The sequence below is a fragment of the Neopsephotus bourkii genome, unplaced genomic scaffold (assembly GCF_033783945.1).
Source record: "Neopsephotus bourkii isolate Nb327-2 ecotype Australia unplaced genomic scaffold, CSIRO-AGI_Nbou_v1 NB_1792, whole genome shotgun sequence".
In the NCBI taxonomy this organism is placed as follows: domain Eukaryota; kingdom Metazoa; phylum Chordata; class Aves; order Psittaciformes; family Psittacidae; genus Neopsephotus; species Neopsephotus bourkii.
The window spans coordinates 12,033,201-12,053,069 of NW_026902266.1; the positions used below are offsets into that span (position 1 = coordinate 12,033,201).

Below are 19,869 nucleotides of genomic sequence, written 5' to 3' on the forward strand. Positions count from 1 at the left end.
GGTATGGAAGACAGCAATGCCATACAAGACAGAAAAGAAACTAGGAATGCAATCTCTACCAAACTATCAAAATATCTTACACTAACATAGTACATTTTCTCTGTATGATCGTTTATTATAGAACAATGAAAAAGCCAACATTCATGCTGGTAAATCTGGGTTAATCAAGATATCTTGTTCTTGGAACCTAAAATTTTCGTGGTTCTCATATCAAAACCTGATTATTTTCAGGAAAGTTTTATGCTTGCCAGAATAACAAAATTCAAATAATTGAAGCAGATGACAGTGGCATTAAAAATAGCATTTTATGACAATGCTGTCAAATGATAGCATACATAAATTGATGCATATGTATCTTCAGTTATAAAATCTTTGTATATACTTGATGTTAGTTTGGCAACATCTTAAGGAAAATGTCAAAGCAAGTACATCTTTAGTTTTATCAATGGTTTCTAAAAAATACTAATGAAATAACATTAATTAAATCTGAACAAGACATAAATGTAGGTAGTTAGGGTCTGGCGATCGGAAGATGTCGCGCTGTACGGAAAGATAAGACCCCCCCTCTGAGTAGCCAATAGGGCCTAACCTAGGTCGTAAGCAGACGGACGTGACGTTGTAAACCCAGGCTATATAACACCGTGTTACTCGCCAATAAACGCCATTTGCCATCCACCACATTGGTGTCAGTGAGCTGATGGACTGAGCGGCCAGGGATTGGTCGTTGTGTCCTTCCTGAACCAGGTCGCCACGCCAACAAAGGCAACACATAAACACTATAACTTCTTGGTACTGACTTCTTCTTGCAGAAGCATTTGTATTAACAAGTTAGAAAATGGAAGAGGGAACAGTCCTGGAAAATTCACCGGTAACTATTTTATCTGATTTTTAAGCTCTTTATTTCCTGGCACCTATTTCAAGTTTTTGTAAGTGAAAACATGTAGTATCTTACGAAACTGCAAGGTGCCCTCTGCAAACCTTTTTGCGAGATTTCAAACACCTGAAAGTCTTTACAGAGGGTTTTATTGAGCAGAGGTTACAAGACAAAAACCTTCTGTAGTTCTGGAGCCTCTGACTCCAATCTCATCTTATCAAATGTCAGTAGCTGAGTGACTGAATGGACAACAACCAGGTGAACCAGCACAGCAGGCAGTGTGCTCATGCTTCAGCAGGGTGAGCACTTTCTGCCGATTCCATAATAAACCAACTTCATATGGGTGGCAACAGGATACTTGAGGTACTTTAAGACAATGTTAAACCATTACATAATTAAAGAGTTTATTAGTTATTCTGTACTGAGTCCAACATCCTGACTAAAGCCCACACCTGAGGAACTGCATGCTGTGTGCTGTATTCCCTAGTTCTTCCTCTTATTTCAGTAGTTATTATTCCCCATTCTACAGGTCTCTGATGATGTTAGGCATGTGTCAGGGAAGTGCTCCAATGAAGTACTAGAGGAAGGAAACTTCAGAAAAAATAGTAAATGTCTTTGGCTATCACAGAAATGCCTAATTGACAATGTTTGCTGGTTTGCTACCTAATGCAATAAGCTGTCTTTGTCCTACTAGTAGGAATGTTGATGCACATTGATTGGACAAGACCCTAGGGAGCATGACCAAGTGTTCTTTTGGAGCATGGAGGCTACTGATGCCAGCTCTGAGGGAGGCAGGCATCGATGCCTGAGGATTTATTAAGTTTTCCTCAGATGCCTAATCTTGCCTCCAGATACTGTGTTTCTTTCAGCATGTGAGTAGAAAGATCAGTTTTAATTAGCATGACTCTAAAGCTGACCAAAGCAAATACCAATTACTGGCAGTCAGCATGGTGATTACAGGTACCTCAGACACATTGCAACAGAAGAGAGGTTGTTCTGTTTATGTGTTAGCAGTAGATGGCAAAGAAAAGCAAACATTACGATTTAGCTCACAGGGTCAGAATCAAGAGGAGAAAAAATATTTTTGTTTACCATGATATATTCAGTGTTTTATTCTGGTTTTATTGGGACTTCTCTCAAATATTTAGTGTTGCAGACATGAGAGAGAAAAGTAAATGGATCAGATGGCTGATCAGAGTGCTTTTGACCCCCGGACAGCTGGGGTGGAACTGTACCAAACTGAAGTTTTCAGGCCATGGCATAACCTTAGAGCTTTCTGTTTTGTTCAGTGCAGTCAGGTAATAACTGTGCTCAGTCATATCTCTCTCAGCTGCTCATTCCCAGCCTGAAAGTGATACTGCACTTTGGAAGCACAGCATTTCCCACTGAGCCCAAAAGCCCACCTGACAGTGTTATCCTGAGCCAAAAGGCAAGTACAGTCCCAGACACGCACTGTCAGCTTTTTTAATTAAACAGCATTCAGCCTCCTAGTGCTCGCTCTTTGCAGCAGCCATGAGTGGAGTATCAACACTTGTTGCACATTTGTAGCACTCATTAGCCCAGGTGTTCCTCCTAAGATCACTGCTATGACACAGTCCATTCCTTGCTGTATGTTTCTAAACTATTATCCCAAGCAGAATGCCTTGGGAAGGTAGTGGTTTTCCTGCATGTGTCTAGGTCATTCTGACCTAACCTCTTTCCTGTAATATTGCCAAACAACTGGCTAACTGCCAATGTGCTCAACATAGAATTTAAAATGCTATTAGAAAGATTACGGTCTATGTTTAGTCCAGATCTCCTCCAATTCAAACTGTCATGAAAATGCCTGGAATTTTTAAATATTGCTTGTACTGTGTAGAGATAGAGTAGGATTTTTTTTTTCTGTCGACTCCTGTCTGAAAAGCTCCTCCTATCTCTAAGTTATTTTCATCCATGTCTAACATGGAAGATTTTTGAAACAGCAGTTAGCTAAAAACGGAAACTGACATAAAAATGTATGCCAGCTTTCCAAATGCTAAATTGCAATTATTCGCTTGCTTCACTGTCACCTAAGGAGAATTTGGCTACACAAATAACCTAAAAATAGAAATATTAATCTGCAATACAACTGCACTTGACTAAATATTTAAGTAATTACAGAATTAGAAACCTCATACTGTATAATGGCACAATCTGTAAACTTGTGGGGACATCTCTCTCTAGGCCTTACTAAGGTAAATTACCTCCTTTAGCAACACCCTACTCTTCCTGGGCTTGGAGACAGAATGTTTTGGTTTTTTTTTTTTTTTTTTTCCTGTATTACTGTATACAGGACACTCATTTTGTAAAGGAGTAGGACTCACTGGGCAAGGAAATGGTTACCACTAATTATATTACGGTGAGAATGGGAAACAAGGATACTCTGGTGACTATGGGAGCCAAGTGGATGCAAAGAGGCTACATTTAATGGATTATGTCATCTCCTCCAAGGAGCAATCTCTGGTCCCTGAGCCAAGCAGTTTGATGTTGTTCATGCCCATTCTGCTACGTTGTCATGCAGAGTGCTTGCCTATGTCTGTGCTGACAGCTAGGGTGTGGTTGCAGAACTGGGACTATCTGGATTACAACCAGCCAGGGTTCAGTTTCTAAATGAGAACATGGTTGACTCCAAAACAAGAAGAGCTAGGAGGGGTCAAAACATGAAGAGTGGACATTGGGAGCAGATAGGCAAAGAGAATGAGACAGGACAGACATAATGCAGCTCAGAGAAAGTATGGTACACAAGTCAATTCTCACGGGAGAAACCCAGGAATTCATTAATCCATAGGGAAACACGGTGTGTTGTATACTCTTCTACAGAAGAGCAACACAGGTTCCTCATGCATGCTGTGGTTTAAGCCCAGCCAGTAACTCAGAACCATGTAGCCACTTGCTCACTCCCTGCCGCCTTTTCTCCCCCAGCTCTCGGAGGGATGGGGAGGAGAATAGAAAGAATGTAACTGTGACTGGCTGAGATAAGAACAGTCCAGTAACTGAGGTATAACACAAACCACTGCTGCTACCACCAATAATAATAATGATAAGGGAAATAACAAGCGAAGAGAGTACAACCGCTCACTACCTGCTGATCGATACCCAGCCTGACTGAGCAGTGATCGAGCCCTTCTGGGTAACTGCCCCCAGTTTATATACTGGGCATGACGTGTTGCGGTATGGAATACCTCTTTGGCTAGTTTGCGTCAGGTGTCCTGTCTCTGCTTTCTCCCGGCTTCCCCTCCTCCCTGGCAGAGCATGAGAATCAAAAAGTCCTTGGTTAGAGTAAACATTACTGAGCAGCAACTAAAAACATCGGTGTTATCAGTGCTGTTCCCAGGCTGAAAGTCAAAAGCACAGCACTGCACCAGGTACTAAGGAGAAAAATGACTGCTACTACTGAACCCAGGACAGTACAATAAAAGTTATACAGAAAAATAAATGTGCATAATAGCATATATTATGTATAACAGTGCCTAATCCAAAAGATCTAAGAAGTAATTAAGAGATGACATACCTGGCTAAAGATACCTTTTATTGCTACAAGAAGTTATAAAATGTATAGAAAACCAGAATATCACAACACTTAATATTAAAATTTATTTACATATGGACTTCACTGTAAGTTTGTGGAATATTCAGTTGGAGGCATAAATGTCAATTTTCATTTGTTTACTGTCTAAGAACAGTACCTGTGCCTTAAGAGTGGATTTCCAAAGGTCAGTTGCTCGGAACTGACTTTTGAATATTCTAAAGGAAATCTGCATGTTTGTGCAGGTGTTGCTGTTCAGCTTTGGAAAAAGCTGTCTGGAAGTTTAAGAAAATGATAAATGCATCAAGTTAGAACCTTTTTCCTGCTACCTCTTGTAAGAACCTGTAGTCTGTCTGAACTCATGTTTTTCTTCAGCAAATCTGCAAATAATTTTAAAGGAAACAAAAATATTGTTTTAAGGTTCCAGGGCTCTCTGTTTCTATTATTTTGGTTACTTTCCCTCTATATACAATTCTTAAAAATATGCATATATACATGGTTAAAGAGGTTAGGTGGTGCATACAGATATACCCTCACTTGGACAGAAGACTTTAAAATTCAAAATGCCTTGAAAGGCAAAATACCTTGAAAGGTAAGAGAGAGAGAACAGTTCATAAAGACTGTTACATGTTACAACAGAGAATGTTCTTTTTAAAAGTTATAGGCTTATGGTTTATCTTGTGAGTTCAACAAAATTAACCAAATGGAGGTCCCACAATATTCAATCCACAGTATTCAATTTTTGTCCAGAAAGGTGTCTTTTCCTTCCCCATGTGTCTCTCTTTTTCTGCATGTGCCATTTGATGGATCCCTTGTCTGTCTTTCTGGTTACAAGAAGGCACTGAAAAAAATACAGATAATACAGAGAAGGACTTCCTGGTCCTACTGCAATATCAAGGCACACTTTAGCCTTCATCAGCTATGGCAGGGAAGAGGCAAAACCTTCACTTCACCTGAAGATCTGTAATCACAGCTCCACTTGTCACTGGCCACTGGAAAAAGGCCATGGCTGATACTCTTTTCTTCAGGCAGCACCGCAGTTTATCTCCCAGCATTTTGCCAGGATAGACATTTTTACTGAAGCAGTAAAGAGTAACGTTTATTGCCTGTAAGCACCTTTCAGTAACATGCTTTCAGTTAGGCAAAAACGTATGAGGGAGGAGGTGGGTTTTCAGGGGCTGTCAAAGAAGGCAAGACAAGCCACCCCTTCCTGTGGTTCTGCTGACATGCTTAAGTCCTGATTCTAAAAGCTCTGCAGGAAACAATGAGACAGAAACCAGTTTCTTCTGGTAGAGAGCAGTTAACCTTTGGAATTCTAGCTTGTATATTACAGCATAGGCTTTGACTAGTAAGGTACTTTGAGGGAATCTTTGTGAACACTGACACAATGCAGTCGGTTAGCTGTCTGCAGCAGCAGCACACTCTTCTTGGCTGTGTACTAGACATCTCCTCTGGGCCCCTGAAGCAGCAGCTCAGCTCTCTCTGTGTTCCTCTAGTTGCAGATACACAGCTTGCCACTAGTCAGTGCTTCTGGCAAGGAACTGTTATGCTTGCAAGAGTGGAAGCGGGAAAACCTGCTTTTCTCCAAACTTGCCTGCATACCCAGCAGTCAGGACAACTCTTCTAGCAGACTGCCAGCTGGATCAAGAATAATGAAGTTCCAACGTTTAAACAGTGGTCTGCTCTGGCTATTCCTGATGTAAAAAGATACTTCTACTCCCCTCCCCTCCAGTTTAATCCTCCCACTCTTTCATTTTTTTGGTTCCCTTTCTTGGACTTCCATGGATTAAAACCAGAAAACAAATACCATCCCTTCCCCCACTTCAGAAAAACTTTTCCTGCTTTTCTTGGCCAAGTGTTCCTTTCATACTCAGCGGGTATCCTTGGGATATTTCCCAAGGCAGGCTCTGCACAAATGGCCTAGCACCAAGAAGCATGGCTGTCTAGTGTGTAGCAACACTGACATGACCTCAAGTGGCTTAACTTTACAATTGCTGTCTATTAAATAGTATGTGAACTCAAACTGATCTCCAAGACTCATAGCCACACCAAAATCTCCTGAAAGGAGCAGGCATTTTCACTGGCCTCAGCTCCTTTACTGAAGGCTCCAAGGTACAGAGTCCATTGCCTCTGTTTTTCACTCACACAATCACAGGAAATCCCAGAGAACAGAACAAGAGATTTCACTGTTTCACAAAACTGTTTCACAAAACTGGCAACACCTTGATGGTTAATTTTGGTTAGGGCAAAATCAACTGAAAAACCCTGAAGAACTACCACCCATCGTTTAGCTGTATGGTCTTATTATTAAGCAGCAATTGGAAAATTGCATTGACATCAGCAGAGCCAAGATTTCATCCCAAACACATTATCAGTGCAGATGACTATCCACCACTGTGCTGGCGATCTGTGATCCATCTTCTCAAATTCTCTCTAGAAGCTTGAAATCAGAGATCATTTGCCATAAACATTTTCGGAGTAACATCAGTGAGGAACCACAGTGCTTGAAGGTAGCCATTCTCCTTCACAGTAACTGATTAGGTTCACAATGTAGTTAATTTTTGGATCATACTAGTCATGTAGATAATTTAGCACTATTTCAAAAGCTGGCAACATCATACTTGAAATTATATCATGTGTGAGTATTAGGGGACCATATTCCTTTTGCTCTTCCAACTTCTGACCAACAACTGAATAGTTTGGCAAGTGTCCCTCAGTCCTTCAGACACTGAGGACAAACACAGAATTTGGACAGGAATACAATTCCATTTCTTGGCCATGTCATGATCTTTACAGGGATAAAAATGCATCCAACTCAAAGTTCATCACATCATTTCTATAACATCTGTCTCATAATGTGGTGGGTTGACCTTGGTTGGATGGCAGGTGCCCAAACCACTCTGTCACTTCCCTCCTCAGCGGGACAGGGTGGGAGGAAATAAGATGGAAAAGAACTTATGGCTCAAGACAAATGCAGTTCAATGAAGCAAAAGCAAAGGGTCGATGTGAAAGCAAAGGAAAGACAAAGTATTCATTCTCTACTTCCCATCAGCAGGCAATGACCAACCACTTCCTGGGAAGTAGGGCTTCAGTACGTGTAGCAGTTGCCGCAGAAGACAAATGTACTAACAAATGTCCCCCCTCCTCCTTTCTGTAAAGCTTTTATAGCTGAGCAGACGTCATATGCTATGGAATATCCCTTTGGTCAGTTTGGGTCAGCTGTCCTGTCTATGTCCCCTCCCAAGGTCTTGCCTGCCCATAGCGTACTGGTGTTCGGGAGTGAGGGGGGTTGTTGAGACAGCCTTGATGCTGTGTGAGCACTGGACGAGTCGCTTGGGAGTTTCCCACCCTCTGTATTTCCTGTGTTTCCAATAGGCTAGAACAATTCAATAATATTTTGATCTTACCAAAGCAAATTTTTTTTTAACAGCTGTAAAAACGCACATTAACAATAAAATTTGAGTGTATTGAGTGTTTCCCTCACACAAACCATTTTCAGAACACAGATGATAAATGAAGCCTTACAAACAACAATGATTCACGTATCCTGGTAGGCCAAATATTTTGTCTGGACTGACTATAGACCAAAAACACACAGCAAAAACAAAGAGTTTCCAGTAACTGTGAGTATATCTTATGGCCCGTATGTATTTAGCAAAAATTAGCTCCTCACCCACCTGCCAGAATGGCATTCATGCCAGTGTTGAGGCTGATCATCGTACCTACCACCTAAACCCTATACAAGCCAGTACTGTAAAACAATGTAAGACGATCTCAAGAGAGTTTGGCCCAAGAGTTTAGACATATTTTGATCTGCGTTCTCCACTACTCTCCAGGACAGGGATGTGGGGAGTATGCACAAGGCTCTGCCATTATTGGTCTTCTGTCAGACCAGAATTTCAAACAACTGGTGTATCACCATTCAAACATCCCTGTATTACCCACTGACAGCCCAAGGTGGCCTTACAGGAATGCTCTGCTGTCTAAAGATAACAGGACCTACCTAATCACCTTTTAGGAGAACAAACTGGAACAGAGATTGAATAGAATGATTTGAGGTCAAAATAACCATAGCCCAGAACAACAGGATCAAGCCAATAGCCATAGAAAGCAATTCACAGTATCACAGTATGCTAGAGATTGGAAGGGACCTCAAAAGATCATCTAGTCCAATCCCCCTGCCGGAGCAGGACACCAAGATAAGGTTACACAGGAACGTGTCCAGGCGGGTTTTGAATGTCTCCAAAGAAGGAAATTCCACAACCTCCCTGGGCAGCCTGTTCCAGTGTTCCATCACCCTCACTGAGAAGAAGTTTCTTCTCAAGTTTATGTGGAACCTCTTGTGTTCCAGTTTGTACCCACTGTCCCTTGTCCTATCATTGTTTGCCACTGAGAAGAGCCTGGCTCCATCCTCGTGACACTCCCCCTTTATATATTTATATACACTAACAAGGTCACCCCTCAATCTCCTCTTCTCCAAATTATAGAGACCCAGCTCCCTCAGTCTTTCCTCATAAGGGAGATGCTCCACTCCCTTAATCATCCTAGTTGCCCTGCGCTGGACTCTCTCCAGCAGGTCCCTGTCCTTCTTAAACTGAGGGGCCCAGAACTGGACACAGTATTCCAGATGAGGTCTCACCAGGGCTGAGTAGAGGGGAAGGAGAACCTCTCTCGACCTACTAACCACCCCCCTTCTAATACAACCCAGGATGCCATTGGCCTTCTTGGCCACAAGGGCACAGTGTCTGCTCATGGTCACCCTGTCGTCTACCAGGACCCCCAGGTCCCTCTCCCCTACACTGCTCTCTAACAGGTCGTTCCCCAACCTATACTGGAACCTGGGATTGTTCCTGCCCAGATGCAGGACTCTACACTTTCCCTTGTTATATTTCATCAAGTTATTCCTCTCCCAACTCTCCAGCCTGTCCAGGTCTCGCTGGATGGCAGCACAGCCTTCTGGCGTGTCAGCCACTCCTCCCAGCTTAGTGTCATCAGCAAACTTGCTGATAGTACACTCAATTCCCTCATCTAAATCATTGATGAATATATTAAATAATACTGGTCCCAGTACCGACCCTTGAGGCACTCCACTAGATACAGGCCTCCAACTAGACTCCGCCCCATAGACTACAACTCTCTGGCTTCTCTCCTTCAGCAAGTTCACAGTCCACCTCACTACCCAATCATCACACTTCCTCAATTTAGCTGCAAGGATGCTGTGGGAGCCTGTGTCAAATGCTTTGCTGAAGTCAAGGTAGACCACATCCACCGCTCTGCCATCATCCATCCACCGTGTTATTTCCTCATAAAAGGCTACGAGATTGGTCAAGCATGACTTCCCCTTGGTGAAGCCATGTTGACTGCTCCTCATAACCCTCTTATCCTTGATATGCCTTAAGATGGCACCAAGGATAAGGTGTTCCATCACTTTCCCAGGAATGGAGGTGAGGCTGACTGGTCTATAGTTACCTGGGTCCTCCTTCTTGCCCTTTTTGAAGACAGGAGTGACATTTGCTTTCCTCCAGTCCTCAGGCACCTCTCCCGTTTCCCAAGACTTGGTAAAGATGATGGAGAGCGGTCTAGCAATGACCTCCGCCAGTTCCCTCAGCACCCGCGGGTGCATCCCGTCTGGACCCATGGATTTATGGATGTCCAGATTGCTCAACTGGTCTTTAACCCATTCCTCATCGACTAAGGCAGACCGCTCCGTTGACCTATCTTCATCTGAGGTCTCAGCAGTACAGGGCTCTTCAGGACTGTCTCCGGCAGAGTAGACAGAGACAAAGAAGGCATTAAGTAACTCTGCCATCTCTGTATCTTCTGTCACCAGGGCACCCGTCCCGTTCATCAGCGGGCCTACATTGCCTCTGGTGTTAGTTTTATCTGCCATGTATTTGAAAAAGCTCTTTCTGCTGTCCTTGACCCCTCTCGCCAGCTTTAATTCCAAGGAGGCCTTAGTCATCCTAGCTGCCTTCCTACATCCTCTAGCAGCAGCCTTATATTCCTCCCAAGTGGCCAGCCCCTCCTTCCATGACCTGTAATCTCTCCTCTTCCACTTCAGCATACCCAGAAATTCCCTATTTAGACACACAGGTCTCCTGGCCCTCTTCCTTGACTTCCTACGTGTCGGGATGCTCCGAACTTGAGCTCGGAAAAAGCAGTCCTTGAACGTCAACCAACTATCTTGGGCCCCTTTACCTTCAAGCAGCCTAGCCCATGGGATTTCCCCTAGCAATTGTTTGAAGAGGCCAAAGTTTGCCCTGCTAAAGTCCAGGGTTGTGATTCTACTTGCTATTCTACTGACCCTACCACACAAGATCCTGAATTCTACCATCTCGTGGTCGCTGCAACCAAGGCAGCCCTCAACCTTCACTCCTTCAACCAGACCCTCCTTGTTAGTGGGATGAGATCCAGCAGCGCACCTCTCCTGGTTGGCTCATCCACCATTTTTGGATGATTTTATGCTCACTTACATCTCCATATAGGGCTAGACAAACCATCAAGACATCAAAGAAATGATTGGTTCTTAACATTTTTTTTGTGATTAATAAGGCAGGTTGGGAATTAGAACCCACATGTCCCACTGCCCTTCCTCTAGTCCTAAACAGAAGAGTTATCTTACTGTTCATTTACATAACAATTGATTCTGGATCGATTGGTTCTGATAACATGGTCTACATAACAATTGGTTTTGGATCTGTCTTTAATAAAAATTTAGAATCACATAGCTGATTTGGAAATATGAGAACTGGGGATCTGATTGATCCCACATCTACATTGGAAAGTATATAACATAATGCAAAGTTACAGAATACGTGCTGTTTTCTATTTGGTTTAAGATTAGGCAATATGTGTGCTTGATTAACATTCCAACCTAATAAAAACCCAGTAAGTTCCCTCCAAGTTATGTAAGAATAATTTAAAAGTATTTATGAAATAAATTATTTTCCATTAAAGAAACTAGGACAATTCTAAATGCTTTCATATGCCTGTCAGCTAAAAATATTTTATCATAGGAACCACAAAACTTATCTCTGATGTTCAGGAATTCATCATTATTTCTTCAGTAAAGCATGTCACTCCCAGTAACTCCAAATTAATTAAAAGTACTACGAATTTTCGTGACAAAAAAGTACTAAAGGTACTAAATGGTACTACATTGTAATTCCATTGTGTTCTTTAGCATTTTGTCGGAGTTTTGTTGGAGAACTGTTTTATAAGCTTTCATTGTTCATGAGGTTACTTTAGCTTAGTTTTCCTATCACATATAAATAAGCCTTCATTTTTTTTCTATTTAGATATTGAAGTCATTGGAATTATTTTTCCATGATTACATTCTAAGGAGGTTTACTCACATATGCAGACAGACAATACAAGTTACTATAGCCATTCCCAATGCCATTCCACATAAGCCAACCCAGTCATGGGGCTTATGGCTTCAATAGTAGGAATGGCTGAATTCAATGCATATCCATGCCTTCAGCAGTCTCAAATTGAAGAACAATCCTTTCAAAGATAAACCAGAAGCAGATCTCGCTAATACACCCATCTGTAGATGAAGTAGAGAACACTATCTCCACTAAGCACTTTCTGCTCTATGGACAGTAAACTTTGAGCGGAATGCATGTGAATAGACCATCTCTCAAGAATTTTTACAAGAAACCAAGGGGAATTCTGACCCCTGAGGTACAACCTTTAAATCACTGTTGCTGTCTGTGACAGCAGACAAGCACCAGTAACTCCATTTGTAGTCGTATCTCCAGCCTCTGGATCTCTTTTAGTTCCCCCGTATCTTTGAAATCCTGCCACCATCAACTTTGAAATGCCTCCCTTTGAATGATATTAAGTTCTTAGTGATTCTTGTTGCTCTCCCAGCAGCCTTGTAATTATCTGCACCAGGTTCCCCTTCCCTCTGCTCCAGAATTGTTAACCAGATCAACCCTCTTCTTGTTGAATGGAGCACACAAACTCCCCACATCACACTCTGACAACTAAATCAGCTGTAGGACCATGGTTCAGATACATCCCACAATATGCAGTTCCACTATTGCCTCATGCATAAGATACATCCCTCTTGAACTTCAAGAGCAAGAGACTTCATCGATTAAATTTGAATTTGGAATTCTTTTTCTAATCTGATTTTCAAAATGTCGTATTAAAAAAATAAAGATAGGACTGTTGTTACACAGGGGTGTGAGTTTGCTTCCCTCTACTAAAAAGCCTTTTAATTTCATAGTAACTATTTGCATAAAGCAAGCTGGATTTAGCTCACGTTCTCCTTTTGGTGGATTTGTAGCTTTAAATAAAATATCTTGTGATTTTTTTTTTCCAGTAGATATGAATACGAAAGATGAGAAACAACTGCTATTGAAGACTCCAACAAGATCAAAAAGACAGCAGGTACGTGTTGAGTTGAACAGGAAGAACTTCTCAGGAGGTAGTAGGCTGAGGAACTGCTTCCCAGAGGACTGAGTAGAGCTCTGATCTTGGGATTCTTAAAAGTAATCTCAGTGCAGGAGCGTGAGACTGAATGGATCTCAGTAGTTAGAGGAACACACTCATTTTTTGGAGTAAAGTTCTAGTACATTCTGTTACTTCTATCAAATGCTACTTGCTCTCTTAGTTTTCAGGTAACTAATGTATTTAAAGGTAAATAAAATGTTCCACGTTGCTTTGCTTGTTTTGCAATGGGTCTGTAACTGATCTGTTTGCTACAATGGTGGTGTATTAAGTGGCAGTGAGATGTGGACTGCATTGCTTCAAACAGAGGGTGCTCTGCTCAGCACCTCATGATGGGGTTTGTGTTATGAAGAAAATTGATTTTAGGGGGTAAGATGACCCAAGAGGTCTATTTTATTTTTATTTTTCATTACTTGTTATTTTTGTAATGCATTCTCTCCTGTAAATAGATACTTTACTGGATTTGAACCTACTTTTAGTATTCATTGACCTTATTCCCCTTATTTTCTTTGGTGAGATCAATGTTCTGTGATTTGCAGAACTATGTAGATAGGAAAGCAGTTTGAGAGGGAAGAGTTGTGTCACAGGAGCTAAGGGAAGAAAAATGCCCAAATCTCATCAGAGCCCCATGTATGAATATGAGAACTGAGCCCAAGCCTCTGGTCCTACTGTTTGGTTTGGAGGTATCGTTTTGGTGGTTTTTGGGGGGTTTGGTTGGTTGGTTGGTTTTTTGGCTTGGTGTTTCGTTTTTTTGTTTGGTTGGTTAGGGTTTTTTTTGGAGGGGGGCGTTATTTTTGTCCTTTATTCCTTCAGAGAGAAATTTGTGGTCCCTTGCGGATGGGAAGCAGAAGGATTCAGATATGACCTCTACCTCATAAACTGATGATTACTGGAATTAGGGAAGCTCTGCCGAGAAAGGGTGACTCAATACCCGACTTTTTCTTATGTACTTTATGTAAGCACCCATCAGTCTTGCTTTAGTCACTGTGATGTGTACTACACAAGAATGCTGTTACAATGTTGTTCAATGGTTATGTGACCAGCTCACTAGTTTTTATGGTAAAACTCTTTGATATTAATCTAAAACCAGAGTGCAAATCAATAAGCAATGTAAAATTCACAATCATTTTAACTTGCAGGAGTATTCACTGGAGGACAAGAATACTTAGGCAAGACCTTCCTTAAATAATTTTGCAGGGCAAAGGAAGGAAAAAACAAAAGGCATTAAATAGCACAGTTCACATCTTGCAAATATATCACTTGGATCCACACAGACATTGGGGATGTATTTCCGTGCAGGGTCCCTGTACCTGTGCACAGCACAGGGCCCTCTGACTTGATCTGACGAAGCCTGTATCTGAGGCGCATGATTTGCTCAGCAAGTAACAATTCGGCTGCCATTTTTAAAAGATTTTGTCTATACTGGGGTTGCTCCAGAAGCATCTTAGTGCTGGGGCTATTAGTGTTTCTGCAGGGCTGTTGGAGGCTGCACTACTCTCCCACACAACTGGAGTGATTAGTGGAAAGGATTTTTGCTTCTGTTGGGCAAAAGAGTTACCAGATAGGTAACTCCTTTGTTCTACTCCCTCTGAAACCATCTCTTTCCTTCACCATTCCTTCCAAATCATTTTTTCTCTTCAAGGACTGAATCATGGTGCCCTGCCTGTGTCCTTGTTAAGATCTCAGCTAGAAAAATGCTTTTCCTTGAGAAAATAACACCACGGGAAAGGCCATGGCAACACAAACACTTGTTTTGCCAGAGCACATTTATACTGGATGGGTGGGTAGTTCATATGGCCATGAACACTTAATAAAGCTCATTTTTCTAGTAATTCCCCAAGGTACTTCCTTCAAGAAAAAAACGAACAAACTAACAAAAACCAAAACCCAAACCCAACCTATTGCAGAAAGAGGCATTTCAGTGGAAACTGCCAGACTAAATATGATTACCTTCTTTTCATATTTTTTTCCTGTCACCTTAGCAATATGGGGAAGCAATTTGTAGTCTAAATAAATTGGATCCTATTATGCCTGTTCAACTCTTCAGTCTTCTAAGTTTCATTTTTGCATCCAAAATCCTTATAACAGCCTGTAACACATTTACATTCCTGCATTCTTGCCTCTATTTTGTTGGGTACACAGTATTCCTTCTTCTTTTATTTTTTAATTTTTTTTTCCCTCTCTCCCTTTGGTAATATAATCATTCTGCATTTTTCCAGATTTGGACAAACAGAAATGTTTCCAGCCTCTAGTTAGTGTTCAAACAACAAGAAAAAAGTGCCTCTGGCCTTCAGGCATGAACTTAAAACATTAAACTCAAAGCAGAAAGAAACAATATGAAATCCAGGATGAGGAAGTCAAAGCTGTCTAAGAAATTTCAGATTCAGAGAATTTAAGGCCAGGATGAACCAACAAATCTCTTAGTTTGACTCCTGTTTGTCAAGGTCATTACATTTTACTCATCTATTACTATACTGAGATCCACAAATCTGTTCAACTGAAGTATTGCTTCCAGAAAAGTACACTGATATGAAGTGAAAACATCAAGAGGTAGAAAGGCAGCAACTTCCCTGACACTGATTAATCACACACACTGTTACAAAGCATGGTTAACTTCTCATTTGAACATGCTGGCTTCACCTTACAGCCTTTGTTTCTCAATGAGCTCTTATGTCCCTGACAACTTCACAAAGGGAAATTATTTGTGAACTCATCTAGTCATCCTCGGTCTGTAGGTCTGTTCAAACTGCACCAATATGTGCTCCCCAAACTGCTGTGGTGCATTTCACTCCACTTGTAGCAATAAGCTTTTCTTAGTAGGCTACATCATTACCTCTTCCGTCAGCCTTCACAGTCCATACATACACACATACAGTTCCCTGCTTCCCCTTCACAGAAATAGGCCCAACAACTGATTTGTCTCCAGTTCCCAGAATCCCAAGAATACTCCAAGGCACTCTCTGCAAACCTATAGTCAGAATTACATTTCGCACCTTAGGAAGTACCTAAGGCGGAAGGTATACACAGTGTAACACGTATTGCATGCATTTTTAAAAATATTGCTGCTCTTTGTGTGGATAACCCAAGAAATACAGTGTGTATTTTCTTGACACATTCCAAGTCAGTTGTTACAAGTAGATACCGTATCATCTGGAGTTATCTAGAAGCCTGCTCTGAAAGCTCACGAGTCTCTCTTGTCCAGCTAAATTACTCAGCTCTCATTGCCTTCAGCTAACTCAGACCTCCTGTCCCATGTTTTCAGTTCAATCCCATATAAAATCCTTTCATTTCTTTCTCTAGTTCTTTAATGTGCATGTGCTCAAGCCTCTTCCAGTTTATATACCCATCTACAGCACATGGCTTCTTTGGTTTTGGTTTTTGTTGTTGCTTTTGTTAAAGTTTTATTCCCCTGCAGAAACATTGGAGTAAAAGGTGCATTTAACCTCCTTGACTGTCTGGTCAAACTGTAAGATTTAAAACAAAGGATGTTTATTCCAGATCTCAGATAGAAGGGCTTTCTTAGCAGACATGGATACCCATTTGCACACAGGCATTAAAAAAGCACCTAAACATTAAAAAACAGGCAGAAGTTTCTATTAGATAACATTCCCTCAGTTATCACAACTTTGATTAATTATCTTTTTGATCAAGCTAATATTTTCTCAGCTCCTGAATTAGGAAAATAAAAGAAGCAACACTTCTGTAAAGTTATTTTAGGTCCTGATTCTGTAAGGATGTGCAAAACCCGCATATGATTTGTGTGGGAAGCAAATAGGCTAAGGTACACTATCTCAGACAGTATCTCAGGACAGGTTGCTTCCTGAGGCTCTGAACAGGCTCTGCTTCCCTATTCTGTCCTTATCAGCTCTTTTTGGACAGCACGTGTCCTTGTCATTTCACCTCCTTAACAGCTCGTGCCATACATGTGGAAATTACATTATTTTTCCTTCAATCTATCACAGTATTTAAGTCTCCTAGAAAGAAGTATCAGCCACAGGGAGAGAAACACACAGCAAGTTGCTTTCTCTGTTCTGAACAAACAGAAAAACCAGCTATTTTAAAAGATACTCTGAAATGCCACAGGTATGGACTTTGATATATTCTGAGTAAATGAAACAAGTAATGAAAAGGCTGGCAGAACAAACGTGGGCATGCAGTGGACAAAATACTGTCTTGGCACTGAGACCTATGTGACGGATGTGCAAAGTCACTCCACAGAGAAGGCCAAATTCCATGTTTAATGACTGATTCTCTGAATTCTAGACTATATGATACACTTAAACTACAGCAATATGCACACTGATACCAGTGGGGTATTGGCATTAAGATCAAGGGGATAAACTACCCCTGTGGCAGCTAAGTCAAGCCTTCCTACCAGGGCTGCTCGTCAGCTGGAGAAACATACCCATCCTGACTTCCACAGCTATTTCTGCACTTCAGTTTTCTTCTTTACAGTTCTCCTTGTACTGCTAAACATTCCCTTCCCCTGGAGTTTTCCTCCCTGTAGTATCTCCTTGTGTTTAATTCTAATTACCTCCAATCAAAAAGTTTTTAGAGTTAACTGTTCAAGGACAATGAACATGACTCAGAATATTATTTCAAGTTGCCCATTTGTAGACACCTGAAGAAAATACTGTAAAAGTTTATGAGTTCATGTGTGGAATATTGTAATGGATTTTGTTCTCTCCAGGGAAAGTGATGGGTGTAACCACTGTAGCATAGGCTATTCCACAATAATTGCTCTTAAGTAACTAGTTGCAGCTTTTTACAATAGGGCAATAACAGCTTATGACATGAGAGCTGTATCGCTAAATTTCCTGGTGTACACAAAAGCTTTTGTAAACAGGACAGCTTGGCACATGATCTACTTGAATGTAAACTTAAATTCTGGAGAAACTGGATATATCATGAGTTTGTGCAGTACATCAGCTGGGGGAAATGGAAACACTCTACAGACTCAGATAGGTCTTTTCTTGTCTGTTTTCGATGAACCACATTGTTGGCTCTTCTCTGTCCCTAATTGTTGTATTATGATCTTTCTGGCTTTCAGCTCTTTGTTCTAATGATTAAACAAGACTAACATTTTTTGAGGTCGTAGTAATAATACGATAGTCCCTTTGAAGGGATTCAGTAAACAGAATACAGCAGTAATACATTGTGATATTATCAGAACCTTTATTTTGACTTTTGGCAATATTATAACTGAAGAAACCCTAACTGTTTTTAAAAACTTGAAATACAGCGTGGGCAGAAGGATCACCAGTAATAAGCAAAATAGATTCATCAAGCACAAGACTCGTTCAGTTTCCTTTCTTGAGCAAACTGGGCAATTACTGAAAGGAATACAGCTGTTAACTGATTTCTCTGAAGAACAGCATTCTCATTACATATTCTTTCATGTTTAAGATGGCCATCCAGAGGTAGCTTTGAAACTAATATAATTCTGCCTTGCTCTTCTAAATGACTGTTTTTCAGTAGTTACTGTTGGCTACATGGGATTCAACTCTTGAGAATGACTGACTCCAGAATCCTTGGGCACCTATGTGGAGATCCAAAGAAACCATTTTTTGGACAGTGTTTATTTCTTCTCATGGGCTACAAAGAATCTTAGAACACTAGCTTAGATTTAGACAACTATCTTTTAAACATCTAAAGTTAGATCAGATAAGTTCCCATGCCCAAAGCCTGCCCTACCTTTGAATTACACATATGCTAGATTGCTAAATGGAAATTAGGATTTAAATGAATCTCTGCATGCTGCCTAAGAAAAGCATACTATTAGGTAAGACTTGGACAGAAAAAAAAAACCAGAACGATTATAGGACAATGACTTCTGACATGGACCCAGGAAGAGGTGGTTTGTCTCAGAAACATCAGTGGCTTTTCCCAGTGTGACCTCTTTTGCCCTCTGTCTTACACCTCCCATGCCAGCATAAGATGTTAGGTTGGCTCACACATGGTCCCAGCTCTGGTTTGACCCCATTCTTTTCACCATAGGGCAGTTAAATTCTGTTTTGCCTGTTTGTTGAGTAGTCATTAGTTGATCTGCACTCACCTTCTTACATTACATTAAGGAGAACAAACCCAACCCCACTAAAAATCATGTTTCTTTTCCTTTAGAAGTTACCTGTAGAGTCAGAAAATGATAACGTGAATATGTAATAAGGTAAATGACTGTGGATGACAAATTATGAGAAATTTTATCACAGAATCACAGAATCCCAAGGGTTGGAAGGGGCCTCAAAAGATCATCTGGTCCAACCCCCCTGCAAGAGCAGGGTAACCTAGAGTACATCACACAGGAACTCGACTAGGCAGGCCTTGAATATCTCAAACATAGGAGACTCCACAACCCCCTGGGCAACCTGTTCCAGTGCTCTGTCACTCTCACAGTAAAGAAGTTCTTCCTGATGTTAACGTGGAACCTTCTATGCTCCAGTTTACACCCATTGCCCCTTGTCCTATCACTGGACATCACTGAAAAAAACCTAGCTCCATCATCCTGACACTCACCCTTTACATATTTGTAAACATTGATGAGGTCACCCCTCAGTCTCCTCCAAGCTAAAGACACCCAGCTCCCTCAGCCTCCCTTCATAAGGGAGATGTTCCACTCCCTTAATAATCTTTGTGGCTCTGCGCTGGACTCTTTCAAGCAATTCCCTGTCCTTCTTGAACTGAGGGGCCTGGAACTGGACACAGTATTCCAGATGCAGCCTCACCAAGGCACAGTAGAGGGGGAGGAGAACCTCTCTTGACCTACTAACCACACCCTTTCTAATGCACCCTAGGGCACATTGCTGGCTCATGGTCATCCTCCTATCCACCAGGACCCCCAAGTCCCTTTCCCCTTCACTACTTACCCCCAACCTGTACTGGTACATGGGGTTGTTACTCCCCAGATGCAGGACTCTACACTTGCCCTTGTTGAATTTCATCAAGTTTCTTCCAGCCCAACTCTCCAGCCTATCCAGGTCTTGCTCAATGGCAG

At 41.4% G+C, this 19,869-nt stretch overlaps 1 long non-coding RNA gene across 1 annotated transcript; it reads right to left on the reverse strand.

Moving 5' to 3' along the window:
* Window positions 1-282: 282 nt before the first annotated feature.
* On the reverse strand, window positions 283-970 carry LOC133226668 (uncharacterized). The gene is made up of 2 exons (XR_009729606.1): window positions 759-970; window positions 283-486 (listed from the first exon to the last, which is right to left on the reverse strand). It is a non-coding gene; the product is annotated as an uncharacterized LOC133226668 (long non-coding RNA).
* Between the last annotated feature and the right edge of the window lie 18,899 nt (window positions 971-19,869).